The sequence below is a fragment of the Phaseolus vulgaris genome, chromosome 10 (assembly GCF_051622355.1).
Source record: "Phaseolus vulgaris cultivar YP4 chromosome 10, ASM5162235v1, whole genome shotgun sequence".
Taxonomy (NCBI): domain Eukaryota; kingdom Viridiplantae; phylum Streptophyta; class Magnoliopsida; order Fabales; family Fabaceae; genus Phaseolus; species Phaseolus vulgaris.
In genome coordinates, this window is record NC_143507.1 from 12,695,598 (window position 1) to 12,712,511 (window position 16,914).

Sequence of the window (16,914 nt, forward strand, 5' to 3'; positions counted from 1 at the left end):
GAAATATAAACTTTACGACTTTGAGGATGATAACATTTGTACCCCTTTTTGTTGGGGGCATAACCGATGAAGACACATTTGATGGCACGAGGATCTAACTTACCCCGATTAGGACTATGAACATGGACAAAAGCAGGACAACCAAAGACACGATTCTGAAGACTATTCAACATGGGAATAGAAGGATAGAATGTGGTCATAACCTGAATAGGAGTAACACCCTCTAGAACCCGAGAGGGTAATCTATTAATCAAATAAGTGGCAGTCAGGACTGCTTCCCCCCAATAAGATCTAGGAACAGATGTTTGGAAAAGTAAAGCTCGAGTAACCTCAAGGAGATGACGATTTTTCCTTTCAGCAACCCCATTTTGTTGAGGAGTGTCCACACAGGTTAATTCATGAACAACTCCATTTTCCTCAAGGAACTTGGAAAGGTTTTGGTTCACATATTCTCTTCCATTATCAGAACGCAATCTCTTAATTGAACTTTCAAATTGTGTTTGAATCATTCTGTAAAACTTTACAAACAAGTGAAAAACTTCAGACTTATCTTTCATGAGGAATAACCAAGTAACCCGAGTACAATCATCAATAAATGAAACAAACCATTTTGCACCCGAGATATTAGGAATAGGTGAAGGTCCCCATACATCTGAATGAATAAGATCAAAAGGTTTAGAACTTTTATTACCATTGGGAGGAAAAGTTGTCCGATGGTGTTTAGCAAACTGACAAACATCACAATGAAATGACTCAGCAGACACTTTTGTAAATAAAACAGGAAATAAGGACTTTAGGGTACTAAATGGAGGATGACCAAGACGTCTGTGTTGAAGCCATATCTGAGAGGATGACCAAGATTCATGACCTTGTTGAAGATTAGAAGTGTGTGCCTGTAGTCTAGCACCCTTTTTACTTTCTTCATGCTGTAAATAATATAACCCGCCCTGCTCTTTAGCAATTCCAATAGTCTTTCCCGTGACAAGATCCTGAAAAACACAATGGGAAGGGAAAAATACCACTGCACAATTTAAATCTTGGGTAATCTTTTGAATAGACAAGAGGTTATTGGATAGTGTGGGAACATGAAGCACATTTTTTAAAGGAAATGAAGGTTGAAGGTGAATGTTACCACGACCATTAATGGGGGTAGTGGAACCATTAGCAACAGTAATATATGGCTTACCGGATAAAGTAGTGTAGGATGAAAAAGAAGAGGAATGAGGTGTCATATGATCAGTAGCACCAGAGTCTATAATCCAGATATTTTCAGTACTAGAAGCATTAAAGGATAAAAAACTAGAACTCTTACCACTCATAGTAAAGGAACAATAGCTAGATGGCTTACTAAGGGAGTCCATTCAAAACCAACTGAGTTTTTCAGATTGGCAAAATTTGATCCTGTTTACACATAAAAAAAAAATCCGCCGGAAAATTTTTCCGGTGGCGGTTTCCGGCGGCGTTTTTCGGCGAGCAGTGGCAGTTACGGCGACCGGTGCAGTTTTCGGCGAGCAACGGCAGTGGTGGTCGGTGGTGGTCAATGGCGGTGGCAGTAACGGTCAATGTGGTGCAAGGTGGTGGTGGTGGTCAATGGAGAAAGGATAAGGAAAAATAGAAAGTTGCAACAATGAAGGCTGTCCAAAAAAATAATAATTGCAGCAATGAAGGCTGTCAAGGAAAATGATTACAGCAATGAAGGCTAAAAAAAAATAAATTGCGGAAGCAGAGTCTCCTAGATCAGGAGCTCTGATACCAAGTGGAAAGAAATAAGTGAAATATATTTCTGAGATCTCTTACAAATGTGATTACAGTCTCTATTTATAGACTGTTTTACAACCTAATTAAAGAAAGAAATAATAGGCAATGAAAGTCAGAAATAATGAGTGTTTAAAGCTGTACAAATCAAATAAAATCAAATCACTAACAAATCTGTCCTAATAAATATAAAATAGAATCTGCACTTAATTATAACATAATTCTCCTGATTATGCAACACTCCCCCTCAAGTTGGTGAATGTATATCTATCATTCCCAACTTGTTGCAATGAGACGATTGTTTGGGAGGAAACCGATTGCCTTTTGTAAAAAACAGATTTTCCTAAAGTCTTGGAGCTTTTAGAGAGTTACAATGAGACGCGATGAAATAGATTTTGATAGTCATCCAAGTGTCATGCATAAAGATCAGCATATGAAATTTTTTTCAGACTTCATTTTACTGAGGGACTCAGAAGTAGGTTCCTTCTTAGAGTCTTCAGGCATAGTAAATGGGCCATCAAAGGAAGAAGAAGCTGTCAAAAGCAAAACAACCCAATCTAAACCTTCAACTCTTAGCTTCCTATCATCCAAAACTTGTATAACCTCGTTACCAATCTCCATATCAAAAACTGCAGAAAACTGAACTCCCTTTGGATTGTCAATTGAATTCACTCTTGGTCGAATCCTACTACCCGGACATCTCCCTTCTATTATTATCTGATTTTGGCCATTTACCCTTGAATCGTGATGCATTTTGCTATCAAAATACACTGTAAATGATAATGAGCCGGGTTTGCTTGCACACAACCTTGTCATTATTACTTGCTCTGGATTAAAAACAAAATGTTCTCTCGTAAATTCTACATCACCCACAGAGTATTTCATTTTAGCCCTTGCAGTATCCAAATCCAGCTCCCTGTGATATGACTCCTTCGAATAACTTCTGGACCAACTCAAGGAACAGGGGCAAAAAGACAAAACAATTGAATTACTGAATTAATTAAAATAATGAAGAAAGTAATATTATCTCAACAATCAAATGTGGTGCAGAAGAGTTGTGGTATCTGTGCCTAAGTGGAACATTTTACATATTCTTGTCCTCAATTACAAGAACCAACAATCTTTCCATGGAGTCAGTAACAGGATTTTTTCAAGGATAAACACAAATTCAAATATATACAACGCAAGTGGAGAGAACATCATAACCTGAAATATGGACCAACTACATCTCAGCCCAGGAAGAATCAGTACATACTACATACCACAATAGATGAACTTTCAACACCCTCCAAATGCTCAACAGAAATGTGCCACCTCAGTCATGTTTCAGTCATGTTCAGAAAAGGTTCTGTTTCGGTCATGTTTGGCAAGGTGTTCCTATGCATGGTGTCTTCGCCATGGCTATACAGGTGAACATCTATATTTTAGCTTTAGCTTAATTTGCATCTGTTTTCATGAATAGAAACAAATGAAATGAAGAGATTCAACTCTACCTACATAATATTCTTCAATGAAGAGTCGTGATTCACAAATTACAAATTGCTAGAGTTAATTTATCAAACCATTAAGACAGCAAATCAGAATGAAATTCACCACAACTGAAATCTCTAAGATAAAAAAATCAATAGAAGAAAACCATACAAATCCAATCCAATCAAATATAAAAACACTGGATAAATCGAACTCAAAAAGAATGTGAACAAACCTGAACAAATTCTTCCGCAGAGGCCCCGATGGTGGCGATTTCGGATAATCGTGAAATGGTTTCGTACAGCTTGGCGACATGTTTGCGACAGCTTCGTGAGGAGCGTTTGAGCGTTTAGGGTTTGACTATGAGGGTTCGTGAGGAGCATTTAGGGATTCGTGTTTAGGCAGAGAGAGAGGTTTGACTGTTTAGTCAAACCAGATTTTCAAAATTAATTGGAAATAAACTAATTTTGGTTACCAAAGATATTTTAAAAAATAATTGGGAATAATGAGGGAAGAAAAACTTGTTTTTATTCTGAAGGATAATTGTGACGGTTGAAAATGACATATTTTGAAAGATAATTGTGGCGGTTAGTCAAATGACATATTATACTGAAATGTGTGGCGGTTATTAATAACCGCCATATTAAAACCATCACTTTTTACATGATTTTTTTGTAGTGAAATAGGATTATGTTTCATCTCTCACACTCTCATGTATTTTGATTGGCATGTTAATATTAAGGTCTTTGATTGAAATTTATACCCGTATAAAAGTCATTTATATTGATTCCTTGCATATAAAATCCTTAATAATGTTCACTAAATATCGATCTCTCGCATAATTATAAGAACAACTTAGAATGAAGCTCAGACGCTAATAACAATTAACATTTCAAGTCTATTCCTAACACTCAAAATATGTTTAGTATTGTTGTTTAGGTCAGAACCCTAAAAATACTTTCCAGTCAGATTTAAGATTCTCAATTTGTCACACAAATTTAGAAGTAAAACAACAATACCAATAATCAATCAAGAACAAAATATTATATCATATTAAATATCACCTCAATACATAAGAGTTCGAGCAGATTACTCCCAATTCCAAAGGGTAGAATTAGTCACTTATACTTCTAGCACCTTTCATCCTCCCAATTGGGTTACAATTCACTTAATGGTATTTTTCTCTCAATCTTGCACACTAGGGTTGAGCCTCTAGCCCCCTATTTAACCTAATTTTCTAGGGTTAGGTCACTTCCTGTGTCGCACTGATGGGCTAAGTGATGAAAACATAAAAGCAAGCCCAATCTGTCTGACGCATTCTCACTCAAGCGAGAATATCTCGCTTAAGCGAGAAAGGCGTCAATTTTCGAAAACACCCCTGGAGCATTCTCACTCAAGTGATAATATCTTGCTTGAGCGAGATACTCTTGTTGCGAAATTTGCTTTTTCGACGCTTTTCTCTATTATGGGACCTTCCAACTTTCTCTTTTTAGCTCAAATCATTCTCCTTTACTCCAAATATTCAATCCTCCCTAAAAACTTGCAATCAACACCAAATTTGGGAATAAAATTCTCTTATTCAAATAAAGATCAACAAAAATGTAAAAAGCTATAAATTCGTAAATTAGGGATTAATTTTTATGTAAATTAGCAATAAATCCTCATAAGTGCCTATCTTTTAATATGAAATATGACTGAAATTAGGCACTTATCACTCTCCCCAACTTGGAATCTTGTTTGTCCTCAAGAAAAGTAAATGAATATTCTAATCTACCTAAAACCCATGCCCACGAGAAACAACCTAGTCTTTAAGAAATCTTCATGGATTTGGAGACATCAAAGCTTCAAGTTCAACAATCTCCCCCTATTTGATTGAGACAAATCCCTGGTTAGCTTGGGATATTCTGTTTGAATTTGACAATACTTGCAAAACACAAAATTTGCATGTACCAGAGGTAATCCTTTCCATATTTCATTAGCACCACAAAACCATTTTTCAGTTAGTGATTTCCATAAGGAAAATAAGCAAAATCAGTGTGAAAAGATAGTTAAAGCAAAGTGCAAATCAGAGTTTTATGCAATAGAGTTATATGCAGCAGTTTAATCAAAGTGAGCAACATATAAACAAAATTAAATCAGAATTTAAGCACACAATACAAACCATACAAACCATAAACTTCACCCCCTATTTGTCTTCACAAATAGACTTAAAGAAGAGGTAAAAAAAAATCATTAAAATAGAGTTTGTGAGTCAAGAATTCCTAACTCATTTAGGAAAAGAAGAACTTGTCCTTTGACAAAGGTTTAGTGAAAAAGTCTACGAGTTGCCTTTTGGTTGCAATGAATTTCACCTCACAGTCTCCATTACTCACATGATCTCTTATGAAATGGTGTCGGATCTCAATATGTTTTGTCCTAGAGTTTTGAACATGATTTTTTGTGAGATTAATGGCACTTATGTTGTTACAGATTAAGGGTACTTTGTTGACTTTTAATCCAAAGTCTTCAAGCTGTTATTTAATCCACAAAATCTAAGCACAACAGCTTCTTACAGCAATGTATTTTGCTTCACCAGTGGAAAGTGCCACAAATGCTTGCTTCTTGCTATGCCAAGAGATAAGGTTGGAGCCAAGTAGATGACAAGTTCCACTTGTGATTTTTCTGTCCAGTTTGCATCCTGCAAAATCCGAATCAGAGTATCCAACTAAATGTACAAGAGAATGAGAGGGATACCATAACCCAACAGTAGATGTGCCCTTTAGATACTTCATAATTCTTTTGGCAACTTTAAGGTATGATTCTTTCAGATTGGACTGGAATCTAGCACAGAGGCACACTACAAACATAATATTTGGTCTACTGGCTGTAAGGTAGAGCAAAGAGCCAATCAAACCCCTATATTTGGTTTGATCCACTGCTATTCCAACTGCATCAACATCCATGTAGCAGCTTGTAGACATTGGTGTAGTTGCCTCTTTACACTGCTCCATTTCAAACTTTTTTAGGATCTCCTTGCAATACTTGGATTGACTTAGAAAGATGTCATCCTTTGATTGCTTGACCTACAGACCCAAGAAGAAGGACAACTCTCCCATCATTGACATTTCAAATTCTCTCTGCATAGCTGCCACAAATTCTTTACACAAGCTATCATTAGTAGCACCAAAAATAATGTCATCAACATATATTTGGACTAAAATAATGGCAGAAATTGATTTTTTGATAAAAAGAGTTTTGTCAACCTTCCTTCTTTCATAGTCATGAGACAAGAGGAAATTACTTAACCTCTAATACCACTGCCTTGGAGCTTGCTTGAGACCATACAAGGCCTTTTTGAGCTTGTATACATTCTTGGGATGTTGACGATCTACAAACCTGGGTGGTTGTGAGACAAAGGCCTCTTCATTAATCACTCCATTAAGAAAGGAACTCTTCACATCCATTTGGAACAATTTGAACCGGCTCATGCAAGCAAAAGCTAGTAGCAACCTTACAGCTTCCAATCTGGCCACTCGTGCAAAGGTCTTGTCATAGTCTATCCCTTCTTCCTAATTGTACCCTTTTGCAATAAGTCTTGCTTTGTTCCTTGTTATCACCCCTGATTCATCTACCTTGTTTCTGAACACCCATTTGGTTCCAATGATGTTCATTTGATCAGTTTTTGGAACCAGGAGCCACACATCATTCCTGACGAATTGATTTAGCTCTTCATGTATAACAACAGTCCAATTCTCATCATTGAGAGCTTCATCAATTGATTTGGGTTCAACTTGAGAGAAGAAGGTCATGTGCCTGCAGTAGTTTGCTATGATTCTTCATGTAGAAACTCCTTTATGAATCTGCCCAATTAGGGATGGCAAAGCAGGGCGGGCCATGCGGGCCGACCTGTAGCCCGCTAGTAAAAAACGCGGGGCGGGCTCATCTTTTCAACCTGCCAACCCACTTTAGCCCGCCCTGCATAACCCATAGCCCGTGCGGGCCAACAGCGGGACGGGGCAGGCTGGCTCGCTAGCCCACAAAAAAAAAAGGTGTGCGGAGTTGGCAATGGAGGAGGAGAGAGGAGTGCATTACCAAAAATTTTATTCCAAAAATATAGGGTTTCATTCCTTCCAAACCAAAAACGCTAGGTTTTCTGCAATTTCACTCAGTCATTCCATACTTCATTTATATCGAATTTGCAACTCCGCGTCGCCGTTCTGCCTTCCACTCCACGCCGTTGTCGCTCTGCGTCTCTGCTGCTCCGCATCGCCACTACTGTCGCTTCACTACTGCCCCACGTCGTCGCTGCAACTTCGCATCGCCACGCCCTTGTGCGGGGCGGGACAGGAAATCCAACCCACATCCATTACGCAGGGCGGGCCAAGTGCGGGGCAGGCCTATGCGGGATGGGTTGACCTGCTTTGCCATCCCTATGCCCAATTATGTTTTCCACATAGAGGTCTCTTGGAATCCTCCATTCTTTGGGAGCTCCTCCATTCTTTGGGAGCTCCTCCTGTTGCAGAATATCAATCGGTTGATTCGCATAATCAATTGGTTGTTTTTCTAGACAGGTTTCCAGATTCTTTGAAAAGATGTTTTGCTCATCTTCTTCTGCACAATTCCTCAAAGAACATTATTCTGCAGGGTTAGTCTCATCAAATACAACATGTATAGATTCCTCTACAATCATGAGTCTTTTATTATAAACCCTATAAGCATGACTAGATAAAGAGTAACCAAGAAAAATACCATTGTCTGCTTTTTCATCAAATTTTCTAAGATGTTCTTTACCATTATTCAGAATATAACACTTAGATCCAAATACCTTTAGATGACCTATATTGGGTTTCCTTCCATTGAGAAGTTCATATGGAGTCTTCTTCAAGATAGGCCTAACGAGAACCCGGTTCATCACATAGCATGCAGTACTTACAACATCTGCCCAAAAGTATTTTGGCAAGGATGATTCACTCAATATTGTCCTGGCCAGTTCTTCAAGCGATCTATTCTTTCTTTCCACCACACCATTCTGCTGAGGTGTTCTTGGAGCAGAGAAATTGTGGAAGATACCAAGCTTTTCACAAAAGGAGCTAAACTTTTCATTATGGAATTCTCCTCCATGATCACTACGGATAACAAATATGTTGTTGCAGCATGTATTCTACAACCTCTTAGCTAGCTTATTGAATGTAGAGAAGGCATCACTTTTTTATTCCAAAAATAGTGTCCATATGAACCTGGAAAAATTATCAACCACAACCATATTTTTCGGTTTAAAGGAATGTTTAGTTTGTTTTGTTGAAGATGGGAAGCTTTGATGTTTCAAATCCTCATGGAGCCTGAAGCTGTGTTGTGTTTTAGGTTTGGGTTTAGTTAATGGGTTTAGAATCTTTGTAAGATCAGTCTTGATTCTCACACAAAGCTTGTTAAAATCTGTTTTAAAGAACTAAGTGTTTTCCATGCAAAGGGAAAAACAACCAATTAAAGTTTCAAGACAATCTGTTGTTTGTCACTTAGCTGGCAAAGGGGTTTTGAAAGTGTTTTTTGAATTAGTTGTATAACTGCTGAAACCATTCAACCAGTTAAATCGCAGCTTCAACTGATTAAATGTGAGTTTTCATAACAGTTTTTTGAAAATCTGTTTTAACTATTTCATTTGTTTAAATTTGCCTTAAACGGTAGCTTTTCAAGGGGATATAAAAATAGTCTTCTTTCAAATGTTTAGAAATTAACGAAAGAGAGAAGTTTTACACTCATATTTGAGATCAAAAAGAGAGATTATGAACTGTTTGTGAAAAGTTGTTTTTCCAAGTTTAGCAAGATTGCCTTTGGGCTTTGCTGTGATTCAAGAACTGATCAATAGGGTTTCTGGTGTACTATAGTTCCAAGTGTTTTCTACCCTTGCTTAGTTTCTTATAATTGTTCATATTAAACTCTGTAAAACTGTTTGTAAAATCCTGTAAAGTCAGTGTGATTCTGGCTTGAGCTGTTTGCTGTGTGCAAAAAGGGTAAGTGGCTTTGTGGGATTCAAAGTCACCTCTTTGTGGTGTTTGTGTTTGTAATTTGTGATTGGTTACATAGTGGAATACTCAGTGGTTTGACTGAGGAATGGATGTAGCTCAGGGATTGAGTGAACTAGTATAAACCTTGTGTGTAAATCTCTCTATCTCTTCTCTTCATAACTGTTTGATATTTTCCACTATCATAAACAACCGGTTAAATCGTGCTTTTAACCGATTGAAATTCTGATATCAGTTTCTGTTTGACTATTTGATTTGCTTTCTGAATTGCTTATTTGAGTTGATTGTTAAAGACAAGAAACAATCGGTTGTTTCGACTTTTGAATTGGTTATTTTTCTGTGATGGTTGTAAAAGGTTTTGAAAAGCCACTGTTTTTCCTTTGTGGATTAAAACCAAGTCCAGATTTTCCAAAGACACAGTTTTAAGATGCAAGTACAATGTCAAAGTTGCATTTTCCTTTAGAAAGTTTATCCACAGTTTTCACAAGATAAAAAATTTTCTTTTGAAAAGATTTATAGTTTTCACAAGAAGTAGAATCACACTTGCAAGAAGAATTTTGATAAACCATTTCCAAGTTTTCAAAATCTGTTTTTGAATTGTTTAATTCTTCTTCCAAGATTTTGACTCTATTTTCCAACCAATTGGTTTTACTTTTCAATTGATTGTTCAAAAGGGTCAATCTATAAGCTTCTTCATGAGTCTCTTTAAAAGCTTGAAGAAGTTTATAGTAATTTTCATCATTAATATTAGAGTTTGTACTTACACTGCTTGATGTAGATTCTGCCTTTGCCATCAGACACAGATTGGTTTTTGTAACTTTTAAAGATGAATTAGAAGAAGACATGTCATTGTCTTGCCAAACAATTCCACTTGAACCTTCATGAGTGCTTTCAAGAGTATCCCACATGTCCTTTGCTGAAATACACTTTGAAACTCTTAAGAACTCATTAGAATCAATAGCATATATAATAACATTTTTAGCAATGCAATCACATTGAACCTTTTTACTTTCACTCTTAGTCCATTTGGACCAAGGTTTTCAGAAAAAACTTTATCTTTTCCACACATAGGAATAAAAGGACCATTGTGATAGCATCCCAAATTTTTCTATCTATAGATTCAAAAACAATTTTCATTATAATCTTCTAGAGTTGATAGTTTTCACCACATAACAGAGGTGGTCTATTTATTGAGGCACCTTCCCCAAAGGATAGTTTATTAGCCATGTAAAAAATAATTGAATCAAAACTTGAGTAACTTTATCTTTTTCACACATAGGTTTTCAAAACTTTTTAATTTGATTCAAAAAATCAATCGGTTGTTGATCTCGCAAGTGATTCGAACGTCGAAGGATTCGCCACGTCAAACTCTGTCTTCCGCAAGAACGCTCCAAGCACTCCACAAGAACTCCAAGCAAAACCTGCGAAACACAACAAACGGCGCCTCTAGTGGCCGATTGCACTCCGACGCTCAAGTCAGCCTTGCAAAACAACCAAAGAACTAAGAACTAAGAATCTCAGCAAGACTCGTGTGCACTCTGTGACTCTCTCTCTGTGTAAACTAGTAACTCGCAAGAATGAAACTTACCTTCCTCTGCATGAGCGCGGAATGCCTTTATATACTCTGTTGCGCGCCTAAGTTATTCGTGTATGAAGTAACTTAGCGCGTTTCTTTCACTAGGTGTCTCGTGCAACCTCAGCGTGAATACCAAGTGTGGCTTGGCTAAGCGCACGCACTAGGCATCACCTACTGTGTGACCGATCACCTCTGCTTTGCACCATGCACGTCATGGGCTAGGAGAGCACCAATCACTGACTGGCTACTAGCTCTCTTAGACCACCCTAATGCACAACACTGCAAAACACATAACTTCTCCTTACTCTGATACTCTGCCACACAAGGCTCGTAACGCAGCGCTCTCGCTGGGAATCACCCCTCAGTCCCAGCTTAACCGCGCGTAACACGAAGACCCGATGACCATCGCTCACCCCAGACGACCGATCGATTCATCATAGCGCCACGCCTTATGCCTCATGGCGCTTATCTAGGCGCTGATCGCGCATCCTCTAGGGCCACCGACCACCCACTGATCACCGATCACCCCCTGGGTGACTTTCTCAAAGACACATCTGCTTCCCTGGCCCACATGTCCCACTAGGAACGGTCCACGTGGCTATCTGTTGCTGACGTCACCGACTACCGATGACCGACCGGATCAGTTGTTTATACGAATCAACCGATTGTTTTGATCAACACTTTGCAAAAACACAGATCAAACAGTTTTAATAGTAGTGAGGGATAGAGAGATTCAACACACAAGGTTTGTACTGGTTCACTCTTAACCTGAGCTACATCCAGTCCCCAGAAACCCTTGTGTATTTCACTAGGCAATAAATCACAAATTACACAAACACAAACACCAAAGAGGTGATCTTGAACCCTTCAAGAACACTCACCCTATTTGAAACACAAACACTACAAGTCAGAACACCCTCTGAATGTAGACACCAGTACCTTTCAAGTTTACAAATATGAATTGAAATACAAGAAATAATAGGAAGGATTACACCTAATACACAATGAATACAACAGATCCTATTCCACTCTTAACCAATGCAAAGCTTTAAGCAATCTTGCAATCTTTGAAAAATCTTTCATCTTTTGTAATATGATCTCTCTCTTTAATCAGAGATTCAAAAACTAGTTATATAGCCTAAAAAATAGTCGTTTTAGTCTTTCAATCAAGGACCAAAACAGATTTGAATCAAGCAAAAACAGATTTAACAGATTTAACCAATTATGTTAAGTTTTTTTCAAAAAACAATTGATTGAAAGTACGAATCAATCGATTGAATTGACTTTGACTGTGAGGTCAGCCAATTTCATCTTTTTCAAATCTTTTCCAAAACCACCAATTGTAAAACAACCGATCGAAACGACAAATCAACAAGTTGTTTTTCACTAACTTTGAAAAACAGATTTCTTTACAAGAACTTGATTGATTCAGTTTTGGATTAAGCTTAGAGTGGATTGACAAATTCTAATCTACCTAGAACCCATGCCCACAAGCAACAACCTAGTCTTCCAACAATTTTCATGGATTTGGAGACATCAAAACTTCAAGGTTAACATAAGAATCCCAAAACGACATACAATGTTCTTCCACACAAAATGATGCACCTTGTGAGCAGTTATTTGCGCAACTGGCTCGGCTTTGATCCACTTCGTTAAGTATTCAATGGCTATTATGAGATAGTTCATCTGCCGAATCGCCAAAGGGAAAGGACCCAAGATGTCTATTCCCAGGTATGGAAAGGGTATGGGCTATAGATTGACCGTAACTCCTCAGCTAGTGCATGATGCCAAACAGCATGTTTCTGACACTGCTTGCATCGTTGTGCATGTCTCACGCAATACTCCTTCATAGTCGGCCAATAATACCCATCTCGAACGACTTTCAACGAGAGAGCCCTTCCTCTGACATGACTCTCGCAAATTCCTTCGTGGAGCTCCCACATGATGCGGGTACACTGATCCCACTTACACAAGTGAGGAATGGGTGGGTATAACCATGACGGAACAACTTGCCATCTACAAGGATATACTTTCCCGCATTCCTCTTAATCGTCTTTGCCTCTGTAGGCTCTGCAGGGAGCAAACCATCACCTAGGCAGCGTTGGTATGGAGTTCTCTAGGTCTCCACAATGTCGACCTGCAGGACCTCCAAAGAATCATTTCCCAACAAGTCATAGGTGGTTATCTTGGGCACTTTCAAGGTCTCATGTGTCAACGATCGGTGCCTCCTCCCTTGCTAAAAGCTCACACCTAAGATCTCCACACGACTGACCTCGGTTAGCCCCCTGTAGTGGTCCTAGGCGACTTCAAGGTCTCCTAAATGGCTGACCTCTGCCGACATCCCTTCCTTCAGCTTGCCAGTTTGGATAGCAAGTCTGCTCGGGAGTTATGTTCTCTTGGGACATGCACTAGCTCGAACATGGAGAAAGCTGCTTTCAAAAGCATAACATACCTTAGGTACGAGGCTAGCTGCAGATCCTTAGCCTGGTACTCACCCGTGACCTGCCCAATAACCAGCAACGAGTCACTCTTCACCAACAAACTTCGAGCACGCAACTCCTTGGCCATCAACATCCCAACTATCAAGGCTTCTTACTTAACTTGGTTGTTGTTGGCTTTAAAGGCGAACCTCAAAGCTTGCTTGATTAACAACCCACTCGACACTTCTAGAATGACCCCAACTTCACTCCCTTGTTGGTTAGAGGATCCGTCCACTGAAAGAACCCACTTGAAGTCATTAGGATTAGGCTGGGGACCTTCAGATAATAGCTTTACCATGAAGTCAGCATACACCTGGCCCTTGATAGGCCCTTGGGATTCGTACTTCACATCAAACTAGGACAACTCAACTTCCCAACAGACCATCCGACCTGCTTTGTCGGGCTTCTGAAAGACCTTACAAATGGGCAGATCAGTCATCATTATCACAGTAAAGCTCTGGAAGTAGTAGCGGAGCCATCGAGTTGTGAATACCACCGCCAAAGCGGCATTCTCAATGGCTTGGTACCACGTTTCTAACCCCTGCAACACCTTGCTCACAAGGTAGACCAACTTCTGGACCCTATCTTGTTCTTGCACAATGACCGAGCAGATTGCCCGATATGTGACCACAAAATACAAATGAATGGGAGTACCTAGCAGCGGGTTACAAATGACAGGTGGGATGGAAAGTACTCATTCAACCTGGTGAAGGCCTCTTCACACTCACGAGTCAACACGAACTAGTTATTCTTCTTCAAGCACTTTAAATATGGATACCCCTTATCCTTACTAGCTGACAAAAATCGAGACAGGGCAACCATACGTCCAGTTAACTGTTGGACCTCCTTCACGCTGACAGGGCTCCTCATCCCTATGATTGCAGCACATTTTTCGGGGTTCGCCTCTATACCCCTTTCAGTGAGCAAAAACCTAAGGAACTTCCCTGCTTAGACCCCGAACACACACTTCTCTAGGTTCAACTTCAAATTGTACTTAGCTATTGTACTGGACCAGACATCGAACATCTGTATCGGCATCAGACATCGGCACCTGTATGGAGAAGGTCAGCTCGGTGGTTTGGTCGAGATAGTGGGCCACGTAAGTTGGCCCCCAAAGATGCATGTGTTGAAACTCGTATATATGAAAGACCTGATTAGCAAAAGTGTGTGTGGTGCGTATAGTACATTTGGGTCTAGCACAAGTAAGTACTCATTACAAACGCCTAGGCCCAAGAGCGCTAGAGTTTCCAGGGGTAAGCTGCATGCATGATACATAAAGGCTAGAATGCCTACTGTGACAGATGGGCCCCCTGATGCTGGTACACGAGTTGGTACCCTGGCGGCCATGCTGTTAAGATTGTGCACTCCAAGGAGAAAGATTATGTGCAGTTGTTACACTAAGATTGTGTAACAACGTAACAGAGTGTCTTCCCATCAAACCTACTTTCACTCGAGATAGGGTTCTCGTGAGGGAAGGGTTGTTACAATGAGGTAACCTAAAAGCAGCCTATAAAAGGGAGTTGAGATCCCTAGTAAAGGTACACCGTTTCTAAGACTGAAACTGCTTACTTACTTATTGTTTCTATAAGCCATGAACTGACTTGATCGTTAGAGTGCAATCAACAGGTAAGGCCCCCTCTGTTTCAATGGAGCCACCTTCCAACATCAAAGGGGAAGCACATAATCCACCAGAAATAGGAAGAGCCACCGCTTGCCTTAGAAGTCAACCGACAACCAGGTCAACTGACAAGAACAACTATTATTGTGAATAACTCCTCCAAATCAGCAATGTGTTGATCTTTCTTTTTTGATGTGACGACCAAGTCGTCTACATACGCTTGCATGTGTTTGCCCAACCATTGGGGCGAGAATCCTGTCCATCAACCTCTGGTAAGTGGCGCCAGCATTCTTAAGGCCAAAGGGCATGACCTTATAACAATAGCTGGCGAACTCGGCCATGAAGCCAATCTTGCTCTCGTCTCTTATGTGCATACGAATTTGGTTGTATGTCGAGAACACGTCCAGGAAGTTCAACAACCGACAACCTGAGGCATTGTCCACCAAGGAATCTATACTTGGAAGCGAGTAAGAATCCTTGGGCCAAGCCTTGTTCAGGTCGATAAAATCGATGCACGTCCTCCACTTCCCATTAGCCTTCTGCACTAACACCACATTTGCCAACCACTCAGGGTATTGGAATTCCCTCCTATTTCATTTTCTTGAACCTCACCAGCAGGTCTAGGTCGCCTCTCACTGGTGACTTCAGCTTGCACAATCTCCTCTGGCTCTCCCGCCTGAACAGTGATCAAGTACGTTCTCCTTTTAATTTTCAAGCTACTCTCGTAGCATTTTCTTGCCGTCTTCTGATCAGAATTGATGGTGATCACTCCTCCCTCAAGGGAAGGCAACTTCATCTTCATGTGCCTCGTCAGGGACACCACACCCAAGTTGTTCAAGGAAGGTCTCCTCAAAAGCAAATTATAAGCTTAAGAGACATTAACCACAATGTACCTAACATTAATCGTCCAAGCTGAGATGCCATAAAAAAAAGTCGTCCTCAGCTTGATGTATCCCCGCACTTCCACCTGATCTCCCGCAAAGCCAAACAAGCAATCATCGTACGACTTTAGCTGGTCGGGGGATAACTATAAATTGTTGAATGTTGACCAAAACATCACATCAGTCGAGCTCCCCTTGTCAATGAGAACTCAGTGTACCTTCCTTCCAATTGTGAGAACAAATATCACCATTGGATCATCCTCATGAGGAACCACGTCCTCTAGGTCAGAGCTCGCAAAACAGAGGGTGGGCTCTGGTGGATGGTTGGGTCCCCTTGCGTCCACGGTCATCACTGCTCTTGCGTATCGCTTATGCTTGGAAGCAGAGCTCCCTCCTCCAAAAAATCCCGCTGAGATGGTGTTCAACTCCCCATGGACCGGTATCTCATGTGCTTGGTCCCTGGGAGCAACCTCTCCCTTCGGCTCTTCCTAGTACTCCTCAAGGTATTCCTTCAAGAATTTGTCCTTCACCAAGCCTGCCAATTGGTAACCTAGAGTTATACATCGCTCAACATCATGCCCAAATCCCTTGTCGAATTCGCACCAGACCTCCTTTCGTGGCACCAGTTCCTGTCAGACTTTTGAGGGAACTTTAGCTTTTCCACGACCCTTAGTACGCTTAGCAATTCCTTGTAAGATATTCGGAACTTGGGTCGAAATGCCAAGTCCTCTCGGGCCTTTGCCTTGGGCACGTTCTTCTTGGTTGGGTATGGCGCACGCCTCAAGTTCGTTCTCTTCTCGGTTGAGGTTTCGTTGACCCTTTGAGGTTGGGAACGACTACCCTCCTTAGGCTTGGTCTACCCTTGATAGGAGATGTTGTGCTTCACGGACATTGCCTCCTCCACGTTGATATGGGCGACAACCTGTCGTTGTATTTCAAAGAATGTCTCTGTCGGATTCTTGATCAATGAGTCGCTAAATGGTCCTACCATGATTCCCTGTTCAAAGGCGTTGACCATCAAGACCTCATCGTGGGTCTGGAGCTTCACTGTAAACACCTAGAACCTGCTTAAATAGTTTTTTAAAGACTCACCTTGCCCTTGTTTCATGCTGAAGAGGTCATATAAAATCGGAGG

The 16,914-nt window shown here is 40.2% G+C and overlaps 1 pseudogene across 1 annotated transcript; it reads right to left on the reverse strand.

Moving 5' to 3' along the window:
• Positions 1 to 1,985: 1,985 nt before the first annotated feature.
• Positions 1,986 to 3,577, reverse strand: LOC137818207 (alpha-L-fucosidase 2 pseudogene; annotated as a pseudogene). The gene is made up of 2 exons (XR_016516154.1): positions 3,249 to 3,577; positions 1,986 to 3,156 (listed from the first exon to the last, which is right to left on the reverse strand). The product of XR_016516154.1 is annotated as an alpha-L-fucosidase 2 pseudogene (transcript).
• Positions 3,578 to 16,914: the final 13,337 nt, after the last annotated feature.